Source organism: Phacochoerus africanus, chromosome 4 (assembly GCF_016906955.1).
Source record: "Phacochoerus africanus isolate WHEZ1 chromosome 4, ROS_Pafr_v1, whole genome shotgun sequence".
Taxonomy (NCBI): Eukaryota; Metazoa; Chordata; class Mammalia; order Artiodactyla; family Suidae; genus Phacochoerus; species Phacochoerus africanus.
This window is the reverse complement of record NC_062547.1, coordinates 141,825,072-141,845,714: the sequence shown is the minus strand read 5'-3', so window position 1 is coordinate 141,845,714 and position 20,643 is coordinate 141,825,072. Positions and strand designations below refer to the sequence as shown.

The 20,643-nt window shown below is 42.0% G+C and overlaps 1 pseudogene; it reads right to left on the bottom strand.

Annotated features, from left to right (window-relative positions):
* Window positions 1–3,386: 3,386 nt before the first annotated feature.
* Window positions 3,387–3,665, bottom strand: LOC125124381 (mitochondrial import inner membrane translocase subunit TIM14-like; annotated as a pseudogene).
* Window positions 3,666–20,643: the final 16,978 nt, after the last annotated feature.

The window sequence follows — 20,643 nt, the reverse complement described above, 5'->3', positions numbered from 1 at the left end:
CTTTTCTTTCTTTTTTTTTTTTTTTGGCTCTGCCCGCAGCACATAGAAGTTCCTGGGCCAGGGATCGAACCCACACCATAGCAGTGACACTGCTGGATCCGTAACCACTAGGCCACCAGGGAACTCCTACTTTACTTTGGGTTGCCTTCACATTTATGTTCTGTGCTAGGTTTGTGTGAGAGTGGAGTCATTTCACAAGTATTTTAAAACTGTATACTTTCAAGTATACACAATAAGAGGGAGGAAAGGAAAGAGGAGAGAGAATTTAAACTTTGAAGGTGGATCTCAGCCATTCCCCTAAATGTGAGCACGAGAAGGGACACGTGAATCTGTTGTTTTCTTACAAAGCTCTGTCCTATAGCCCTGTACTTTATGGACAGCTGTAAAGAATTTTAGAGTAATTTGTCCATGTTCAGTTTTTCCTTACATGCTGATTTCAGAAACAAGTCCCCAGTAAGAGAGTGTTCCACCAGATAGCAATGAATGGTTGTTGCTATTGTGTTTTGTAAGAGTATTTTTCCATTTTTAAAAAATGCATTTGGGGCGTTCCCCTCGTGGCTCAGTGGTTTACGAAGCCACCTAGGAACCATGAGGGTGTAGGTTCGATCCCTGGCCTTGCTCAGTGGGTTAAGGATCCAGTGTTGCCGTGAGCTGTGGTGTAGGTCACAGACGAGGCTCAGATCCCACGTTGCTGTGGCTCTGGTGTAGGCCAGTGGCTACAGCTCCGATTCGAACCCCTAGCCCGGGAACCACCAAATGCCATGGGTGCAGTCCTAGAAAAGACAAAAAGACCAAAAAAAAAAAAAATGCATTTGAATTCTCTTTACTCAACTACATCTACTGTCTTTGAAAGAAAATGTGGGGCCACAGCTTTCAAACAATGTTACGCTTAGATTTTTCTCCTCGGGGTTGGCAGCTGATGTCAGGATGTTGGCGCCATAGGTCGACTCCCCAGGTTCAAACTCTAGCTCTGCCACGTCCTAGCTGAGTGACCTTGGATAAGTTATTGAGTCTCGGGCTTTGTTTTTTTTTTTCTCATCGGTAAGATGGAGATAATGCTAACACTGACCCATAGGGTTATTGGAAGGACTAAAGGAAATCATGCATTTGTCATGCTCTTTGCCCAGTGTCTGGCGTTTGGGAGGCATTCGGTACATCTTGGCTGCGATTATAATAGGGCCGGGTTGCATGGCTGAAGAGTAAGTCTGCAGTTTGAGGAGCTGCCAGTAAAAGCAGTGACTTCTGACGATGGTGCTAAGATCCAGTCAGGCTTCTTTCTAACAGAAGTCGGGTCCTCATAGGATTCTGGTTAGTTGTGAGGTTTTTTCGTAAGAGTATATTTCGTTAAGTTTATGGACCTAAACAATTGACTAAGTTCGAAGGACCACAGAGAAAATGTGGTACGCTTGGAGCAAAATGGTTTGACATGGACCAAAATCTGGGTCCTTTTTTAATTTGCACCCACAGTTACCTAATTTTGAGTTCCGTTTCCTATGCCCAAGTGTTAACGGAAGATACTCTTCCTCCCATGGTTGACAGACTTGCTTTGAAGGTTTAAAACACAGCTTTGCTCAAAGGTCCTAGCGGCTCGGCGAAAAGACCACGAGGACAGTTTTCTCCTCTTTTCTGTCTTCTCGTTCTCTTGCCTGGGGAGCGCTCAGCCCTCGTTCTATGATTTCTTAAAGGAAATAGAAAAAAATCCCACCACCCTTCCAATTATTTTATTTCTCCTCTCTTGGCCAGAACGTCCAGGGCAAGATTAAAAAAAAAAAAAAAAGACTTGTGACCATATGTCCACTGTATCCATACTCTTTTGTAATCAGGGGTGTCCTTGGTGGCTGGCTTTGCAGCCGTAAGCTGAGAAATCCTCCAGCTTCTATTACTCCTTTCTCATCATTTCTTAATATCATTAAAATTGGTTTCTCTAGAGCAGAGGTTGGCAAATTACGGCACATCGCTGCCTGTATTTGATTTGTTTTGGTTTTTTTAAACTATAGTTGATTTACAATGTTGTGCCAATTTCTGCTGTATAGCAAAGTGACTCAGGCACACACATATATATATACATCCTTTCTTTAAATATTATTTTTCATCATGACCTCTCCTAGGAGACTGGATATATTTCCCTGTGCTATATAGCAGGACCTTGTTTTTCTGTATTTGTAAATAAAGTTTTATTGCAACAGAGCCATGTTCATTTGCTTCCCTACTGTGTGTGGCTGCTCTCCTGCCACAACAGCAGAGTTGGGGAGTTGTCCCGGAGACCATCTGGGCCAAAAGCCTAAAACATTGCCTCTCTAGCCCTTGAAGAGAAAGTTGAGGGCCCCACTGCTGTAGAGCACCTGTAGCTTTCAGCTTTGTATTGATGCTCTGTAGCTGAAAAACAGATCGTCCCCAAATTTAGCAGCTTAAGACAGCAAATACTGTTTCCCAGTTTCCGTAGGTCAGGATTTCAGGAGAGGTGTTGCTCGGTGGTTCTGATTTGGGGGGTTTTCATGAAGTCGCCGTCAAGACAATGACAGGACTCCAGCCATCTGAAGGATTGTCTGGAGCTGACGACATCCGAGATGGTTAATTTAAATAGCTGTTCATAGGAGCCCTGGCTCCTTGCTCGCTGTAGGCGGGAAGTCTCAGGGTCTTGCCACACGGACCTCTCCACGGGGCTCCTTGCATGTCCTTACAACACAGCAATTGGCCTCCCTCCAGCAAGAGATCTGAGAGAGGGCAAGGAGAAGGCCATAACCTTTCATGACCCAGTATCAGAAGTCACACCCCCTCCCCCCCCTTTTTTTTCTTTTTGTCTTTCCGTCTTTATAGGGCTGCATCCGTGGCATATGGAGGTTCCCAGGCTAGGGGTCTAATCGGAGCTGTAGCCACTGGCCTACACCACAGCCACAGCCACGCGGGATCCGAGCTGCATCTGCGACCTACACCACAGCTCACGGCCATGCCAGATCCTTAACCCACAGAGCAAAGGGGATCGAACCCGCAACCTCATGATTCCTAGTCGGATTTGTTTCCGCTGCGCCACAAGGGGAACTCCCACACACCCTTTTTGCACAAGACTCTAGTTATTAAAAGCAAACTGCTAAGTTCAGTCCACACTCACAGAGAGAATTAAGCTTCATCTTGTACGTTTGTATATTAATTTATTCTAGCTTTGAGGCTTTTTATTTTTTTATTTTTTTGGCCATGCCGCAGCGTGTGGAAGGGTTCAGGCCAGGGACTTGAACCTGCCCCACAGCAGCGATCTGAGCCACAGCAGTGACAACACCGGATCCTTAACCTGCTGAGCCACCAGGAAATCCTGGGGCACTTTATGATAAAAAAGGCTGGTCCATAGATACATACATAAATAAGAACTTAAAATTCATCATATATTTATTTCATTTTCTAGCTTGAACGTCTAGTTGATCTTTAGCTTCATTGATTTTGTCCCCTGGTATATAAGGAGACCCTGCCTCTTCTGAGTGATTTAAATGCATTATTTGCCGATGAGCGTCTCTCATTTTTCCTTTATCGGCAGTAGGATTTATGCCTAGTATTAACACTGCTTCTCATTTTATCATTTTTGGTTCAACTCCACCCCTGTAATAGCCACTATTGAAGGCAGATTTGGATAGACTGTGAAAAACTTGTTTTACCTGAGGCTCCGTATGCTTCATGATTTGCAAAACACTAACGGCCCACAAATCTTGCAGCAGCAATGGTCGGTCCACCTGCCCACCGCTGTGTTGGCCACGACTCCTGGTCACCTCCCTTCCCTCCATGGAGAGTATGGTCCATCCCAGCCCAGAGGCTGCAGCCACCACCTCCACACCACTACCAGAAAGCAAAGAGGCCAGCACCAGCAGGCATAAGTCTCCCAGACAGGGGTGACCCAGGGCTTTCAGCTTCATCTTTTAAAGGAAGGTGTATCAAAGAATTTATGGACATAATTTTAAAACCACTAACCTTAATTCCAAACCACTTTTAAGGTTGTTTGTTTGTTTATGGTTTGTTTTTTTTAAAGACCTCCTACAAGAGGAGTTAAATTTTTTTCCATAATGGAGCAGTTAGTGAATATTTTTGGCTTTGTGGGCCATATGATTTCTGCTGTAACAGCTCAACTCTGTATTAGGATAGTAGCCTAGACGGCAGGTAAGAGAATGGGCATAACTGTGTTCCAATTAAATTTTATGTACAAAAATAGACAAGGAATTGGATTTGGCCCATGGGCTGTAGTTTGCCAACCCCTAGTCCAAAAGATTCTTCTTTAAGAACACAAAGTAAAAAACATCGAAGACACATAATTTAAAGTAAAAGATCTGTGCATCTTTGACCCTTATTTTCTTTTTTGGCCTCACCCACCGCATGCAGAAGTTCCTGGGCCACCGATGGAACTCACACCACAATGGTGACAACAGCCAAGTCCCTAACTGCTAGGCCACCAGGGAACTCCCTTTGAGCCTTCTTAACCAAGTCATAAGATCCTGCAAGATAAGAATCACGGTTCATAATTCCTTTCACACTCTTTCAGCACTTAAAAATTGTTTATCATTTAATGGGTTCAGAATATTCCATTGCATGACTCTTCTATAATGCTTAACCACTTATTTCTGGTCTTTCTGGGTACAAATAAGCTGCAATAAATACGATTCTGCATATATATTGTATATATATGTGAGTATATTATAGGAGAGATTTCTAGAAATGTTAATCATTGAGTCAAAGAGTATATGTACTTTTTTTTTTTTTGTCTTTTCTAGGGCCGAACCCACGGCACATGGAGGTTCCCAGGCTAGGGGTCCAATTGGAGCTGTAGCTGCGACCTACACCACAGCTCATGGCAACGCCTGATCCTTAACCCACTGAGCGAGGTCAGGGATTGAACCCGAAACCTCATGGTTCCTAGTCGGGTTCCTTTCCACTGCACCACGACAGGAACTCCAAAGATCATATGGACTCTTAATCTGACAAAAAGTTTCAAGTAAATGTTAATGTATAATTTATTTCATACAACAACTGTACACTATTTCAGGACAATTTAAGGTGTTGAGTGCCTTGAACTTTATTTATAGACTTGTATTTCCTGTGTGAGAGTCATGGAACCTTGCAAGCCTTTTCTATGCAAAGTGGTACAATTCACTGCTAATGACCAAGGTACCTACTGTTAAGGTGGCGTCTGCAGGTCACAGAGCAGGCGGAAATGAAATATGTCTTTCCTCACTATGTTCTCAGAAACTTTTGGAGGTGTCTCATAGAACTTGTACATTTCCCAGAAGAGGATAAAGACGACCCATTACCACTGCCCCGGCCACATTAAACCTCCCTATCCTGAAGGTCTTTGTGAAAACACAACAACATTCAGAAGGCAGCGTATCCCCTGATCTCACTATCCTGTCAGTGTCTCCCATGGAAGGTGCCAAGGGATTGGCCTTACAGACGTGGACCCAGAAAAGGTGACGTTTGAAAAAGTCATTCTGGATGAAGGGAATTTGCTGGAGCGGGGAAGAAGGGGCTAAAAGGTACTGAGTGCTTTCTCGGTATCGGATTCTTTACCCACGTTTCTTGTCAGAGTAGATATTATTCGCTCTCTTTCGCAGATGGGGAAACCTGCTCAGAGGATTCATTGACTTTATGTACCAATCAGTCAAGATGGATTTGAACTGGGGTCTTTCTGCCTCCGAAGCTGTCTCTGCTGTATCATGCTGCTGCCTCCCACCATGCTTGGAATGTACTGATAGGGACAATGTACTGATAGGGACAAACAAGAACTCAGGGCACTGATCTCCCTAGCCTGGCCTTGTGACACTGATGAACTTCGGGAAAATCTCAGCCTTTGTCTGTCTAAGAACAAAGCAGGAGCTGCCCGTCGGAACGCAGGCTTTTCAGCAGGTAAAGGGAGACCAGCAGAAAAGAGGGTGACCAGAAGTCATTACTTTGATTTCGAGGTGAGAGAAACGGAATGATTTAATTTAGTCATATTGTCTGGTCAGTATGCTAATGAGATGATAATACATTTTCTTTTTAGAAATCGTGTGTGCATCCTCTAAAAAACACACATGGGATAGTAATAATTCCCATCGAGAAATCATTCAAAGTTGCTGGAAGGCAGAAGTTTTTAAGATGTATGTTCTGGGTACTCTTTGAACCACAAGCAGAATGCTGAGCTCCATTCCTTCCCACGAATATTTACTGTGTGGCTACTTTGCTGCAGGTAACTGTGCATGTGTTGATTCGTCTCAATTAGCAACAATCCATCCACTTGACAGATCTTTACCAAGTATGGTCTACGCCAAACTCTGTTCTCTGCCTGGGGAATCCCTGTCTCTGGACTCACTGAGGTTCGGGTTCTTCAAGTGTCCTCGTAGAAGGACCTCAATATGCTAATCAGAAGCAATAAAAAAGAATGAGATGGCAAATGGAAAAGAAAAGGTGATGGCTGGGGGAATACCTGAGAGAAACAAACTGTTTGCTATTTATGGTTCCAATGAGGCAAAATCAAAACTGAAACTTCTTTGCTGGGCCTCTTTATGATTTTACTTTAAGGGAAAGATCTATTTTACTATAGTTCAGCTTTTCTACCTAATAAATATTAGAAACCAATTTTGTGATTCTCATAACTTCGTCTCTCCCTGTTCTTGGAAATTGTTCCTGGATTGCCTTTCTTCCAAATACATATCATCGTATGTGTGAACATATACATTATAATATAACAAAAAAACTAGAGTTAAAATTGCACTTATTTGCTCTCTAGTTATTCAGAATTTATAAGAAAAATCAGTCATAGGTTGTGCTGAAATTTATGTTATTGGGAGTAGAGGTTTTACAAGATGATAACAAAGTCATCAGAAAAACAAATGGCGATACTCAACTCCTTTAAAGTATTTAATTACCCAAATCAAGCAATTTAACACCTATTTCATATTTCCTGCTTCAGTCTGAATTCAGAATGACAACCAAAAAAGTTGAATTTATTCAGTAAAGAAGCTCTTGTTTACATGACATTCAGCCACGGAATTAATCCCCAAGGGGCTGCTCTACCACCTTAGATCAGCTTTCTGGGAACATTGACAGTAAGAGGTTAAAAAAATAATTTTGGAGGGAAGGGTTATGCTAAAAGGAAGTAGAGAATTAGGGTCTAGAAAATATTACTGGAATCAACACTAAGAGGTTTTTTGGTGACATCCAGAGGTTAGTTTTGGTAGTGTGGAAACAAATTTTCAGCGTTTTAAGGAATGACTACGTAGTAAGGAAATGGAATCTTCTAGAGAACATTCATTCCAAATAGTTCACAGGGAAATGAAAGAGAAAAAGGACGATAACATGGGGGATGAACAATAAGTGCAAATGAAAATTTTTGCAAAAAGGGGGAGACGTCTACATGATGGGAGGCAGAAAAAGAAGACTATTCTAGAAAGGGATGGATTAAAAAGCTGGGTAGAAATGGGGAAATTTTTAAATTAGACTTTGCAAAAGACAAAAAATTCTGTTCTTCAAAGGAAAGTGTGAGAAAGTGGGAAGACAAGCCACACCCCGGGAAGAGACTCGTGCAAAACCCTTATCTGATCAAGTAATGGAAACCAGAATATGGGAAAGACTCACTACACGTAATAAGAAAACAATCCAAAAAAGGAAAAAATGGGCAAATGACTTAACAGACCCCATACAGAAGAAGATGTGCAGATGACAAAGAAGTCCGTGAAAAGATGCTCATTGGTCATCAGGAACATGCCCATTAAAATGACAATGAGACACACTAAATTCCTAGCAGCATGGCTCAAAAAGAAAAAAAGAAAAAGGAAAAACCAAGCAGACAAGCAAAAACCTCCAACAACTGATAATGTCAAATGCTGGCGAGTATGCAGAGAAACTGGAACTCTCACACATTTGTGGAGGAAATGCAAAGTGGTACAGCCCCTCTGGGGAACAGCTTGGTAACTTCCTATAAGGTTAAACATACGTTTATTCTAGGACGTAACAACCCCATTCTAGATATTTGCTCAAGAGAAATGAAGACTTAGACGCCCACAAAACCCTCTATGGGTGTATTTATAGTAGCTTTGTCTGTATTATACAAAGCCTGGAAACATGCCAAATGCTCATCAGCATGAAACAAACTGTGGTACACCTGTACCATGGACTACCATTCAGCAATAAAAGAAACAAACTGCAAATACACAGCACCATAAATGACTCTCGAAGGCATTATGCTCAGTGAAATGAGCCAGATTCGAAAGCCTACATACTGTATGGGTCCCTTTATGTGACATTCAGAGAAAGGAAAACTATAGAGACAGAAATCCAATCCAGTTGCCAGGGGGCTGAGGGTAGGGAGGTACAAGTGTTGGGGGAAACTTATAGAATGATAAGAACACTGTATATCTTGACTGTTGTATTGGTCACATGACTGGTATAAGTCTGGCAACATTCATAGAGCCTTACACCATAAAAGGATGAATTTTACTATATATAAATTACACTTCAGTCCACTTGAAAAACAATTTTAAAGAGCTGGGCAGAGAACAAGCTCCTGAGTAAAACTAAGAACACGAGCATGCATGCTTTTTTCTTGCTTTAAAGCTTTGGCAAACATGTTTCCTTCCCTTAAAAATTCTCCCCCTTTCCCTTTTTCCTGAATAACTTATTCCCCTTCGGTTTTCAGTACAGCATTACTTTCCCCCAGAAAGTCATCCTTGATCCCATAGACCTGATTAGTTTTCTTGCTATGTGTTCCTAACTGCACTCTGATCTAATCCCCATGGCAGAGTGTATCATACACTGTCGCAAGTGCTTATTTAATTGTTTCTCCCTTTTGGGCTGTAAGCTCCCTGAGAGCAGGGATAGCATCCATCTTGGTTGATTATTGTATCCTTGCATTTAGCACAGTGCCAGGAAGAATATTTGTTGATTCTATAAAGCAGAAGGTTTAGAATGGTTCAATCAGAAATTGAATATGAAATTGAGGAGGGGTGGAAAATACGTGAGTTATTCTCCAAATGACATCTTAAGTTCTTTTTTTTTTTTTTTTGGTCTTTGTTTGTTCATTTGCTTTGCTTTCTAGGGCCATACCTGCTGCATGTGGGGATTCCCGGGAGCCGGGGAGCCGAGCTGCATCTGCTCACCACAACACCCGATCCTTAACCCACTGAGGGAGGCCAGGGATCGAACCCACGTGGTCATGGATAATAGTCAGGTTCCTTACAGCTGAGCCACAACAGGCACTCCATACATCTTCAGTTCTGATCTCGTACCGCAGTTCTATACCATAATTTAGATGGTCTATGTGGTATCTTCACACAGATGTCCCATTGTAACTTGAGCCTTAATATTTCTAAGCAGAAGTCATTTTCTCCCTCCTAAATTTCATTCAAATTGAATTATTTTCCCAATTATTCTATTTCGGTCAAGTGCTATCTCTGTCCTTATAGTCTTCCAGAAGAGAAATCTAATTACATTTAACTTTTCCTTCTGTTTGCCCTCCGATCTAATTTGATATAAAGAATTGTAAATTCTTCGTTTAAAATGTTTCTCATTCACATTTGCTTTTTTATATTCCCACGATGGTCAGAGAGACTGGTACTAAACAAGGAAACACATATGCAAATACGATATCAAGACATGACAAGTCCGTAGAGGAGAGAGACAGAGGGCTGTTCGAATTATGGGACGGGGAGGACCTCATCTACATAGGGTGGTATTGACTTAAGAAATAGGCACAAATGAAAAGTTGAGACTTAAGTTTTATACGGGGCAAAATGAGGACTATAGCCCGAGAGGCAGCATCTCAGACAGCGCTGAGGTACCCCTGCAGAGAGGTTGGGGAAGGTCAGCACATGTGTGACGTTGGTGAAGCAGAAGGTCCACACACCCAAGCACACACCTTACGGATGTTAACTTCTAGTCTCGTGGAGGTTACTGCCAGTCACGGGAGGCAGACCCCACCATGAAGGGTTTTTAGCGATTTTTCTAGATACAGTTGGGCTCATAAAATCTTCTCTTGAAAATATCTATCTGAAGACCTGCTCTGCCAGTTTTCCCCGAGCAGAGGGCCTCACCCCTGATCTCCACCCCGAACTCCTTTCAGGGGTGTTGAGGACCAGCAGGTGCAGGGGTAGAGGCAGATGGCAAGTGCCCACGCCCCACTCCCGTTCGGAGTGGGAAGGTTACATTTACGCTGAGAAAAGGAGAAAGCCAGCAATAGGGAGACTGGAAAGACCAGTGTGGAGGATGTGAGGTGGGGAAAGTAAACGGTGTTCAATTACAGCATTTTCCAGGAGCTGAAAAAAAGATGATTATATCCGGAGGACGGTGAGCAGTGCGGAAGGGTAATAGGAGGATGGAGAAGCAGCAGGGACCCGACCACGTGCAATATTGTGAACTCTGGCAAAGGGTTTGGGTATTGTTCTTTCTAAGGGGAAGCGATGAAAGGATTTCATTCATTTATTTATTTAATTTGTCTTTTTAGGGCCGCACCCGCGGCATATGGAGGTTCCCAGGCTAGGAGTCGAATTGGAGCTGCAGCTGCCGGCCTATATGACATCCACATCAGTGTGGGACCTGAGCCATGTCTGCGACCTACATCACAGCTCATGGCATCGCTGGATCCTTAACCCACTGAGCGAGGCCAGGGATCGAACCTGCAACCTCATGGTTACTAGTCAGATTCATTTCCACTGAGCCATGACTGGAACTCCCCAACTACTGAAGGATTTTAATACAGGGAATAACAAAATGCAAGAAGTGAGGGTAGCAAGAAAATTGCTAAATATGAGCATATCTAAATAAGTATTTATTGTCAACATTAACGATGATACTAAAGTCTAGATTGAGAAGATGTTAAAACTGAAAACACTATAGCTAATAGTAATGAGCAAGATGGGGGGGGAAGTGATTGGAGACGAAATTTTCTAATATCTTCTATTATTCAGGAAGAGAATTAGATAAATTTTACCTTCTAGTGCACATGTTAAAAATGTAAGGATAATTACCAAAAGGATAGAAATGTAAAGACTCCAAACCAATAAAGGAAAAGAGGAATAAATAAAACCAGAACGATCTAATAAAAGTCATGCAAGGAGGGAAAAAAATTTAAAAACTGCAGTATAAATAAAAAGATGCCATAGAATTGGATACGTAAATCCAAATACGTCAGTAATTTTTTTTTCTTTTTTGTCTTGTTGCCATTTCTTGGGCTGCTCCTGCGGCATATGGAGGTTCCCAGGCTAGGGATCGAATTGGAGCTGTAGCCGCCGGCCTACGCCAGAACAACACGGGATCCGAGCTGCGTCTGCGACCTACACCACAGCTCACGGCAACGCCAGATGGTTACCCCACTGAGCAAGGGCAGGGATCGAACCTGCAACCTCACGGTTCCTAGTTGGATTCATTAACCACTGCGCCACGACAGGAACTCCATGTCAGTAATTTAAATAGATAAGTAGTACATATATTCAGTGGAATACTACTCAGCCATAAAAATGAACTGATGCCATTTGTAGCAACATGGATGCAATTAGAGACTCTCATACTAAGTGAAGCAAGTCAGAAAGACAAATACCATGTGATATCACTTACATGTGGAATCTAAAATATGGCACAAAGGAATCTGTCTACAGAACAAAAACAGACTCACAGACATAGAGAACAGACTTGTGGTTGCCAAGGGGGAGGGGAAAGGGAGTGGGATGGACTAGGAGTTTGGGTTTAGTAGGTGCAAACTATTACATTTAAAATGGATAACAATGAGGTCCTACTGTATAGCACAGAGAACTATATCCAGTCTCCTGGGATAGCTCATGATGAAAAAGGACATAAAAAAAGAATGTATATTTATATGACTGTGTAACTTTGCTGTATAACAGAAATTGGCATAACATTGTAATTCAACTCTAATTTAATAAAATTTAAAAAATATATAAATATATTAAGCTCATCAGTTAAAATCGGAACTGTTTATATTAGATACTAAGGAAAAAATGTCTAGTTATATGTGTTTGCCAGAAACATAGCTAAAATATAGAGGCATAGAAATGTTGAAAGCAAATGAATGGAAAAGATATATGATAGGCAAATATTACCCCAAAGAATGCTGATGTAGTGATATTAATGCCAGACAAAATAGACTCTAAGGTGAAAAGTATTGTTGGGAATAAAGATTTTAAAAAACATATAGTAAAGGAGTAATTTGCAAAGGGTCTTTTTGGGGTTTTTTTGTTCTCTCTCTCTTTTTTTTTTTTTTTCTTTTTAGGGCTGCTCCCATAGCACATGGAGGTTGTCAGGATAGGGGTCTGAATCGGAGCTGTAGCTGCTGGCCTATGCCACAGCCACATCATTGTGGGATCTGAGCCGCATCTGCAACCTACACCACAGCTCATGGCAACACTGGATCCTTAGCCCACCGAGTAAGGTCAGGGATTGAACCTGCGTCCTCATACACGCCAGTCAGATTCATTTCTGCTGAGCCAGGTGGGAACTCTGTTATAGCACGTCTGAATCTGTGTGTAACTTAAACATTTATCTTCAACAGATATAAAGTAAAAATTTCATTGACAGAATTGCAAGAAATAAACATTTTAAGTTACAATGAAAGAGGTTTTTTTAAAAACCACATTTCTTATAGAAACAGAAAAAGTAGATAAAAAATAAGGATAGAGAAGATATGAATAACAGTTAGCAAGACTGATTTCTTTGATAGAGGCAGAATTCTTCCCCCAACAGAGGGAACGTGCTTTTCTACGTACACAAGGAAAACTTACAGCATTTTACTGCAAACCCAGTTTCAAGAAATAGGAAAAGAATTTATATCAAATGAACCACATTCTTTTCAGAAACCAACAACATAAAGCCCCACACCCCACAATAGAGTGATTTGTAGTTTCTGCCATAAGTACACAGGGGATGGTAATAGTGTCATTTACTGAGGCAGCAAAGGCTGAAAGAGGAGAATGTTTTTAAGCTGAGTGGAAATGGGGTCAAAGGAAAGATGAATCAGTTCAGAGATGTCTGGCCAACCTAACACCTAATGAAGAATTGGGACAGAGGTACCTCATCTGATTCAGCAGCCATAGACTTAATGTGTCTTCTGTGACCACACTTCTTTTCAGAGAACCCTCTTTCTATTTGGGGATTTTTGTAAATTCGAGTTTGAAATTTACCTAAATTAATACTGCCAATTAATTGGTTATGCTGCCACCTAGTGGTATACATTTGGATAGCAGGTGCTGTGTTTGCTTACAGGAAGGATTCCTGTACACTTCTTTTTAATTAAAGAAAGCAAGGACTATAAAACCATTGGTTTCATTGTTCAGAATATTTCAATTATCATATCTATATTATGCACGCTTTTCATACCCAAGTATCAATATTGCCGTTATGTTCAACTATTAATATTGCAAAAGTTCAGGTCCCCCAAAATGGAAAAACTGAATGCACAAAAATTATGCAAATAACTAATATTTGTTGAATGCTTACCGAGCGCTAGGTACCACTGCGAGTTCTTGATCTGAACTTCTCATTTAATGTTCACAACATCTCTATAACTACTGATTCTCATTTGAGGAAACTGAGGCATAAATAAGTAGTTTACTCAAAGCTACGTGGCTGGTAAAGAACAGAGCTGAGATTTGCATATAGGTGATACAGTTTTACAGCTCTTAAGCTTAACCATTGTGAACATGGTTTAAATCAGGGAAAACTGAATATAATCTAAATATTTAACAATAGAGAAATGGCCCAGTAAACTCTCCAGCGTCAATTTGATAGACGGTTAGGCAGACATTTAAAATGATAGCTTCAAAGATTATATAATACCATAAGAAGATATTTATAATGTGAACCCAGCCAACATTATGCACACAGTATGAATTCTACATCCATATGTGACACTCTAATATGTTTTTTATTTTGTTAAGTTTTTAAAAACTTATTTGGAATTAATTTCAACCCTATAAGAAGTTGCAAAAATAAAAACAGTACAAAGAACACTCATATACCCTTTACAAAGTCACCTATTATTACATTTTACCTCTTTTGCTTTGTCATTTATTCTCTCTCCCACCCACCCACATACCACACATAATGGGCCTTTTTTTTTTTTTTTCTGAGCCATTTAAAGTAAGGTACATACATCTTAATTGCTTCAGCATATATTTCTGAAGAATAGGACCTGGCTCTATAGCTATTAAATTCATCAATTTGCATTGGTGGAGTACTTTCATCTAATTCACTGTCTATATTCCAAATTTTGAAGGTGATCTAATAATGTCCTTTATAGGTTTTCTCCTTCCAGGACAGGTTCGGTTTTAGGGTCAGAGACATGGCTTAGGTGCCGTGTATCTTCAGCTGCCTCAAATCTGGAACACACCCCCTGCCCCTTTGTCGTTTTTTTTTTGACACTGACATTTTTTGAAGACTGTACCTCCTCCACGCCTCCATGTTTGTTTTGTTTTTTTAATAGAACCCTTTTCATTTGTTGTTTCTCTGATGTTTCCTCATGATTATATCATCAAACGCTTTTAGGAGGAATACTGCATGGATGATGTTGTGACCGTCTCCGGGTATTACAGCTGGAGGCACATGAAGCCCATCTGCCCTCGTAGATACTGCAGTATTAATTTTGATCATGCAGTCAAGGTAGTACTTGCTTTCTGCTCTGTACAATCACCTTCTAATTTTTTTCCCTTCCAATTAATAAGAAGTGGAGGAGGGGGGAGATAATTGAAGACCATGCAAATATCCCATTCTTCACCAAAAAGTTCTCTTAGATTTAGCATCTATCAATGACTCTGGCTTGATCCCGTCTTTATGAAAATGTTGCAAAATGATGATTTTCCAGCTAGCACCCTAACTGCATTTACCACTTGTCTCTCATAGGTTGCATGATGACTTTTGTGACCCCTATGCTCTTGTGCCTTTTGGCCCCCTATTCCGTAAACATTTTTTAAATTATATTTTATGATGGTGTTGGTATGGAGATTAATATGATCCAAGATATATTTACTGTTATTACTTTTCTCTCTTTTTTTTTCCCACACCCATGGCATGCAGAAATGCCCAGGCCAGGAATCAACTCTGAGCCCCAGCCGTGACAACACCCGATCCTTAACCCGCTGCACCGCCAGGGGACTCCCTCTTTTTGGGAAAAAAAAAAAAAAAAGAAAATGAAAACATTTTCAACAAGGTCCTACCGTATAGCACAGAGAACTGTATACAATGTCCTATGATAAACCATCATGGAAAAAATATAAAAAATAATACATATGTGTATGTATAACAATCACTTTTCTGTACAGCAGAAATTAACACAACATTGTAAATGCACTACACTTCAATTTTTAAAAATTAAAAAAATTTTCTTCATGGGCCTTTAAAAGTGTCTTGGGCTTCAGACACTGTGTCTAATGGATAAGTTGGCTCTGGGTTCTCAGGCTTCTGCTCTGAGCAAACGACCTCCCTTCTCCCTCATTCATTGATCTGTCTCTCTGTCTATCAGTCTGTGATTAGGGATTGCTATTTTTTCAATGGTCTATAATTGACTGTTGTTTTTACTTAGTGTGGTGCTCAAATTGTCCTAGATTTGGACAGGGGGAGCCTCTTCCCACGGCCCCCCATGTCCTTGCCGTGTGCTTCCATCAGCTTCTAGCATTTACTCTCTGGCATAACAAGGTGTTTCATGCTCCACCTCTTCCTACATGGCCCTACCCCTGGAATCAGCCACTTCTCAAAGGGGCCCAGGTCCCTTTTAGTGGGGAAAATTATTAGAAACCACAATCTGGGCACCAGACATGCTCATTGCTACTGGGTTATATTTGCTTCTTTGACTATTCTTTCTTTTGCCTAGCCAGAGCTGGGAAATACAGGCGCGCCCATGCGTGCACACACACACACACACAATACAGGGGCACCTACACAAACGCGTATCCACACAGACACATTCTCAAATGGTAGAAATCATGGGTTCACACCCGTTTCGCTAATTCCAGTCTAGCTCCGCAAGATTCTCTCCTGCCTTCCCTCAGTCTATCCTTCCATATCCGCCTTCCACACCAAGGAACTTGGTTTCCAACAATTTGCTCCATCCTAGATTACATCTAAGATAGCATCACAATTGCTTTGCCCACCCCACTCTCCAAAGAGTTCAGGACCAGGACTTGCTGGCACGCTTCTCTCTCTACCCTCTCCCAGATCGAGGATGTACTGCGTCCATGTGGTCCTTGGATTTGCTCTCCTTTGACTTTTATTCCTGTCATGGTATTCCCTTGAAATAAACAGTGTCCCTTTGTTCACCTGGATTTTAGTTTTAGTTTTTCCTCCCTTACTATTTTTGAGTATGCAGGACATTGATATGCTTTCAAAAGTCAAAACTATATAAAAATTTACACTCAGAGAAGGGCCATTCTTTCCTGAGTCCCTACTCCTTGCAGCAAAGACCTTTCGTTGTTTTCTGGTTTGTCCTTCAGAGGTTTCTTTCTGGGATGCTAATGCATATTTTCTTGTTTTCCCTTTTTCTTACACAAAAGGGGCCTTATTTTGATACACTGTCTTGCACTTCGCTTTTTTCCATTTAAGATCTCCTGGAAATCATTTCGTGTCAGTTGACAGAGACCTTCCGCATTCTTCTCTAGAGCTGCCTAGGACTCCATGGTACGGGGACACGATGGTGTAGTCAAAAAAACTAGACGGGCAGTTTCGAAAATCTTGACATTCGGAACGGTGGTCCAAAGTAGCATCTTGTTCAGCTGGGTTTTTATGTTATTGGGGGTGTAACTTCAGGATAAATTCCTGCAGCTGGGATTGCTGTGCCGAAGGGTGCATGTCTGCGCAGTTTTGCATATTCCCTCCAGCAAACGTATGAGGGTATCTGTCTTCTCATAGCCTTACCAGCAGAGTGTACGGTCAAGCTTTTGACAGTTTTGCGAGTCTAATGTGTGAGACAGGATATCTCAAAATGCATTAATAATGTTGCTTGCTTTCATTATGAATGAAGTTGGATACATTTTTATAGGTTTAAAAACTATCTTTATCCTATCTCTTTGTGAACTGTCTGTCCCTGCCTTTTGTCTAATTTTCCACAGATTAATCGTCTATATTTTCACTGTTTAATTCATAGCCTCTAGTCACATACGGTATTTGAACACTTGAAATGTGGTGAGTACAAATGAGGGACAGAATTGAAATTTTTCTTTCTTTTTCATTGCTTACAATGAAAATATCAACAGCCACACGTGGGTAGCCGCTCCCAGACTGGACAGCACCACCTGATGGCTCCCTTGGAGCCCACCGAAGTTTGGACGTTTGCTCACCTACTTTTCCCTAGAATCTGAAAAAAGCTGAGCTGTACTATGGTAATTCACGAATGAGCCCGTCATTTGCCCTATCTTTCAGTTTTTATCTGTAGCGATTTGATTAACATCTGCATCTCTCATTGGATCATGAGCTCCTCGGGGGGAAGTGCTGGGTGTTTTTCTTTTATCTTTTGAGAAATAGAGTCCAGAATCTAGAACATAATAGGTGCTCAATAAATGAATGGATTTAAAAGCATCCCTGAACCTTTGGTATAAATGAGGATGCCACTCTCTACTCTGCATGTGTGTGTGTGTGTGAGCATGAGAGAGAGAGAGAGAGATGCTTCCAGAGAGAAACCTAAAGATGTGGAGAGGACACCCAGACCAGGTTATTGAGAAACAGAGTTGGTTGCAGAATACTTTGGAATCAGAAAATTAGCGTTATTAATAAGAAGCCTCGTACACACTCATTCTATGCCAGATAATATCCTCAGTACTTTCTGCGAAGTGTTTTATGTTGTCCTCATAAAATAAGCCTGTGGAATAAGTACTGTTATTGCCCCATTTTACAGATGGCCTGGAGAATAAGAGCAGTCAATTGCCCAAGGTCATAGAGCTAGTCAGTCCCAGGGCGACCATTTCAATTTGAGCAATTTGACTTCAGAGCTGCCTTCTTAGCCACCAGACTGTATCGCTTTCTATTCAATTGTGTCCATATGGTGACAGAAGCTTAGGGACCTCAAATGTCTCCATCAGGCTTTTGTCTCAATTTAAGCTGCAGGAAGCCACTGTCTCCTCGAGTTTTAGGCCACTTTCCAGTGGGGCAGGTGGAGGGAGACGGGGATAAGAGGATATAGACATCTTCACGGGATCCCTTTTCTCCAAAATCAAACAGATATTTTTGCCTGTAGGATTTTCTGCCTTGTACTACTAAGGGGAAATAAAGACTTTTCTTTGATAAAACAAAACACAAAATAATCCCCTCTTCTCCGCCAAACCTCTGATCTGGTAGGAAAGATTATTGAAAGCTAAGAGTTACTATAATCTTATTGTGAATTAGCCGGTTTTAAAGGTTTTTTTTTTTTTTTTTGGTTGTTGTTGTTTTTTCTTTTTAGGGCCACACCTGCTTGCAGCATATGGAAGTTCCCAAGCTAGGGTTCGAATCTGAGCTGCACACTTCTGTCCCACACCACAGCCACAGCCATGCCAGATCCGAGACACATCTGTGACCTACGCTTTAGTTTGCAGCAATGCCGATCCTTAACCCGCTGAGCGAGGCCAGGGATCAAATCTGCATCCTCATGGATACTAGTCGGGTTCTTAACCTGCTGAGCCACAGTGGGAACTCCAAATTAGCTGGTTTTATTTAGCTTTCCCTCTCCCCTCCCTTCATCTCTATCATGCAGTTAGGGTTCCATACACAGTCCTATTTAGTCGATATCCCTAATAGTTGACACATTTTTCTCTCCGCCCCCCCCAATTCCCATCCCTAGACTCGCCCTCCATCCTTCCCTGTCTTGCTCTGAACCATGGAACACTGGCCCCTGTGGGTTATATCACCTGGCATCTCCTGCCCTCTGGCTTCCAGTGGGTTGGAAACTTCCAATGTGCAAAAGCTTGGCACAGGGGTGGGAAGAAGAGTAGGAAGAGAGGTGGGGCATTTCTTCTCCTCTCTGTCTCCTTATTTGGGTGCCATGTTCTTGCAGTAGCTGCCCAACAGCGCCTCCTACAGGGCTCCAATATTCACTGGGCTCCCATCACACTTTCTTCGCCTTGTTCCTGCCTGTCTAGGGGAGGGAAGCTTTTAGGAAACTCTTACTAGGCCCTAGGTGCCTCTGCATACCTACTGCTTCCTGAACTGCCCACGTCTTTGAAAACAGTCCCTTTAATATTTTCAGTAAACTGTTTTGAGTAGGACTTTTTTTTTTTTTAGAGCTGCAGGTGCAGGTACATGGAAGTTTTCGGGCTTGGGGCTGAATCTGAGCTGCAGCTGCCAGCCTACGCCACAGCCACAGCAATGCAGAATCTGAGCCGCGACTGCAACCTACACCACAGCTCACAGCAACGCCAGATCCTTAATCCACTGAGCAAGGCCAGGAATTGAACCTGCAATCTCGTAGTTGTCAGTCAGGTTTGTCACCACTGAGCCACCACAGGAACTCCAAACATTCTTTTCTGTTGGGTCCCTGCCTGATACATGTCCCATTTAGAAGACTTGAAAAATTCTTGAAAGCATGGAAGAGGCTTCTTAGATTTCCAAATAGGGGTAAGATTAAACCGGCCTCAGGTGGATGGTCCCACAAACTGGATTAGGAGATGTTATCACTATTTCCAGGAGCATTCGAGGGAAAGAGATTCTGACTGTGACAAACACGTGTGCACCCTGTTATGTGTATCAGATAGAGTTCATCAAACTTTTTTTTTCAGCTCGAGTAAAATGACCTCAAGATTATCCATACCCTTTGCCCTGGGACTCTGAACATCAACAAACCTTGTGATTATTTCATTGGTTTCCTAGGTAACTGGATGCCGAGAAAGGGGTACCCTGGAGGTACCAATTTTCCAACCACTGCAAAAGTATAGTCTTCTCTTAATCAAGAAAATAAAAAGAATACAGTTCCTTGTCTTTCCCCTTCGACATACATACAATTTCTTTCTTTCTTTTCTGTTTTTTGGGCTTAGGGCTTCAGCCCTGTATTCAAGTGAAGATTCCTGCTACCCAGATCTGTAAACTCACCTGTCTCTCTCCTCCGATACGGTAACCATATTCTGTCTTCCTCCCTGTTTTAACCGAAGAATCTCTTTTTCTGTCCAAGAGCAGCCCCTCTCCTTGGGCTATGATGCTCTCCCTCTCCTGTCTTCTGAAGGGCTTCCCTCGTCAATGCTCGCCTTCTCCCCAGAACAGCTTCTTCCTTCTCACTGGAACATTCCCCGTGAGCTTACAAGCATGCTCTAGCATCTCCTGGGTCGGTAAAAACCTTCCCTCAACTCCACATCCTCCTCCAACCAGTGCTTCATTTCTCTGCTTGTCTGCACAGCAGACCTTTTGGAAAAAAAACTGTTTATCCTGGCTGTCACCACTTCCTTTCATTGGCTCCACTCTGGCCCCCTTCCAGGAAGCCATTGCTCCACCGAAACAGCTTCGGTCAAGGTCATCCGTGTCCTTCGTGTTGCCGAATTCTGCTGCCCTTTCTCATCTTACCCAGGCTCTTATAATCATTGGACACCGTTAACCAGACTCTTTTGGAAATACATTTTTTTTGTTTTGTTTTGGCTTCCATTCTCTCAGTCTCCTTTCCTGACTCCTCCTCCCCTGTTCAACCTCTACGTGTTGGGCTGCCTTGGGGCTAAGTTCTAGGCTTGCACCATCCCTATG